Here is a 3,094-nt window from a genome sequence, read left to right on the forward strand (position 1 = left end):
TAGGCAGAGGTGGGAGCTTAGTGGGGCTGCTGCAGCCCTGCTTCCGCCTCCCCATTTCTATGCTCCTGGGACCAGGTCTGCACTGGTGGGTGCTAGAGCCAGGAGAGACTTTTGAGATAATGTACAATCTCCTCATTTTACGTATGAGGAAACTGGGGCTTAGGGAAGAAAATGAAGTTGTCCAGGGTCACTCAACTAGTGGTAATGCCAGAACCAAGGTGAAGATATTTGGAGGTGTTGGGGCTGTGGGGACCACATTGCTCCAAGCCAACGATGGTACAGGACTGTCAATGAAGCCTGGCACAGCTGTTGCTTCCGGTGTTCAGAATGCCAGGATTCCCTCACCAGGTGGTTCTACGAGAAGGATGGGAAGCTCTACTGTCACAGGACTACTGGGAGATGTTTGGGGAGTTCTGTCATGGGTGCTCCCTGCTGATGACAGGGCCCATTATAGTAGTTGGAGATGTTAGAGTAGGTGGTTAATCAGACATGAGCAGGGCAGGAGAGGGCTCCTCCACACCAGGAATGTCAGGCGACCATTAGGTGATGGTCAGGCAGTTGTTAACCATCTCTCTAAAATAATAATTGGTTGCAGCTCATACCAGAGAAAGGCATTAAACACATTAAAAAAAAAAAAACCCCTGAAACTGGTGATCAGCAGCTTCCTGATAAGATCTCAGGAGCAGGGTGAGTGGGCTCAAGCATGTGCACTAAGAGGTAAAATGATGGAGTTTAACTGGTCTATGACCTTCCTCTAGGAATGCTCAACTAGTAAAGGGAAAGCACCACAAGTGAGCATATGCACAACTTCAGTAAACACACTGCACATGCAGCCCCTCCCAAGTGCTAGCAGGCCACTGCGCATGCAGACAGCCCACCCCAAGGGAAGAATCAGGGGAGACAAGATGCAGACCCCAGAAGAATGCTAACATATAAAACCCCAAGTCAAAGGTCAAACTGCACACTTGATCTCTGAAGTCTCCTGCTTGGCCCTCTTCCAAGTGTGCTTTACTTCCTTTCATTCCTGCTCTAAAGCTTTTTAATAAACTTTCTTTCCTGCTCTGAAACTTGCCTTGGTCTCTCACTGTCTTATGCCCCTCAGTGAAATTATTTCTTCTGAGGAGGCAAGAATTGAGGTTGCTGCAGACCCATGCAGATTTGCTGCTGCGAATAGGGAGTTCAAGTACCATCCAGAATGCTTTGCCTGTATGAGCTATAAGGTGACCATTGAGGATGGGGATGCATATGCCCTGGTGCTGTGTGTCACCCTATACTGTGGAAAGTACCACAATGAGGTGGTGCTGGCACCCATATTTGAGAGACTCTCCACAGAGTCCATTCAGGACCAGCTGCCCTACTCTGTCATGCTCGTGTCCATGCTGGCCACCACAGAGGGCAGGCAGAGCTTCTCCGTGTCCGTGGAGAATGCCTGCTCCAACTACATTACCACCATGCAAGTAAAAGAGGTCAAACAGATGCACATCAGTCCCAACAGCCACAATGCCATCCACCCCAGGGACCATATCCTGGAGATCAGTGGAACCCCCATCCACACACTCCAAGTAGAGGAGTTGGAGGATGCAATTAACCAGATGAGCCAGACACTTCTGCTGTTGATTGAACATGACCCCGTCTCCCGGTGCCCAGCCCAGCTGCGGCTGGATGCCTGGCTCTCTCCTCACATGCAGAATGCTGGACACCCTCACGCCCTCAGCACCCTGGACACCAAGGATAATCCAGAGGGGAAGCTGAGAAGATGCTCCCTGAGACTCAGTAACAGCATCTCCAAGTCCCCTAGCCCTAGCTCCCCAAAGGAGCCCCTGCTGCTCAGCTGTGACGTCAGCCACTGGGAATCCCTTTGTTGTTCTAGCACTTATTCAAAGCAGATCTTCCGGTCTTGTGACCTGATCCACGGGGAGGTCCTGGGGAAGGGCTTCTTTGGGCAATCTATCAAAGTGACACACAAAGCCACAGGCAAAGTGGTGGTCATGAAGGAGTTAATGAGATGTGATGAGGAGAACCAGAAGGCTTTTCGGACTGAAGTGAAAGTGACGTGAAGCCTGGACCACCCCAATGTGCTCAAGTTCATTGGCGTGCTGTAAAAGGACAAGAAGCTGAACTTGCTGAGAGGACATTGAGGAGGGCACACTGAAGGACTTTCTGCAAAGTGTGAACCCATTCCCCTGGCAGCAGGAAGTCAGCTTGGCCAAAGGCATTGCCTCCAGAATGGCCACCAGCAAGAAATGTAATTTGCACAAGAACAACTTCAAGAAGTGCTACACGGTGGTAGGAAACCTCTACTGGGTGACACCTGAGATGCTGAATAGAAAGAGCTATGATGAAATGTGGATGTCTTGTCTTTTGGGGTCATTCTCTGCGAGACCATTGGGCAGATGTATGCAGATCCTGATTTCCTTCCCCAAACACTGGACTTTGGCCTCAGCATGATGCTTTTCTGGGAGAAGTTTGTCCCCACAGACTGCCCTCCAATTTCTTCCCCCTGGCCATGACCTGCTGCAGACTGGATCCCAAGAGCAGACTGGCAGTCTCAAAACTGGAGGACTCCCTGTACCTGGTGGAGCTGGGCATCCCGCTGCCTGTAGGGCTGGAGGAGTTGGGCCACACTGTGAGCATGCAGTACGGCCTGATCCAAGACTCACCCCACTAGCCCTGGCCCAGCCCCCTGCAGGGGGGTGTTCCACAGCCAGCATTGCTCTTCTGTACCCCATCCCTGCTGTGAGCAGGGTTTTTCGGGCTTCGTGTGGATTGGCAGCTCATTTAGAAGCAGAACAAGCCGGCAGGGTGCGGTGGCTCACACCTGTAATCTCAGCACTTTGGGAGGCCAAGGCATGTGGATCACCTGAGTTCAGGAGTTCGAGACCACCCTGACCAATATGGAGAAACCCCATCTCTACTAAAAATACAAAAAATTACCCGGGCGTGGTGACGCATGCCTGTAATCCCAACTACTCAGGAGGCTGAAGCAGGACAATTGCTTGAACCCAGGAGGTGGAGGTTGCGGTGAGCCGAGATCGCACCATTGCACTCCAGCCTGGGCAACAAGAACAAAACTCCATCTCAAAACAAAAACAAA

The 3,094-nt window shown here is 51.3% G+C and overlaps 1 pseudogene; it reads left to right on the forward strand.

Annotated features, from left to right (window-relative positions):
• Positions 1 to 223: 223 nt before the first annotated feature.
• LOC103231591 (LIM domain kinase 2 pseudogene) lies at positions 224 to 2,668 on the forward strand (annotated as a pseudogene).
• Positions 2,669 to 3,094: the final 426 nt, after the last annotated feature.

The sequence above is a fragment of the Chlorocebus sabaeus genome, chromosome X, assembly GCF_047675955.1.
Source record: "Chlorocebus sabaeus isolate Y175 chromosome X, mChlSab1.0.hap1, whole genome shotgun sequence".
Taxonomy (NCBI): domain Eukaryota; kingdom Metazoa; phylum Chordata; class Mammalia; order Primates; family Cercopithecidae; genus Chlorocebus; species Chlorocebus sabaeus.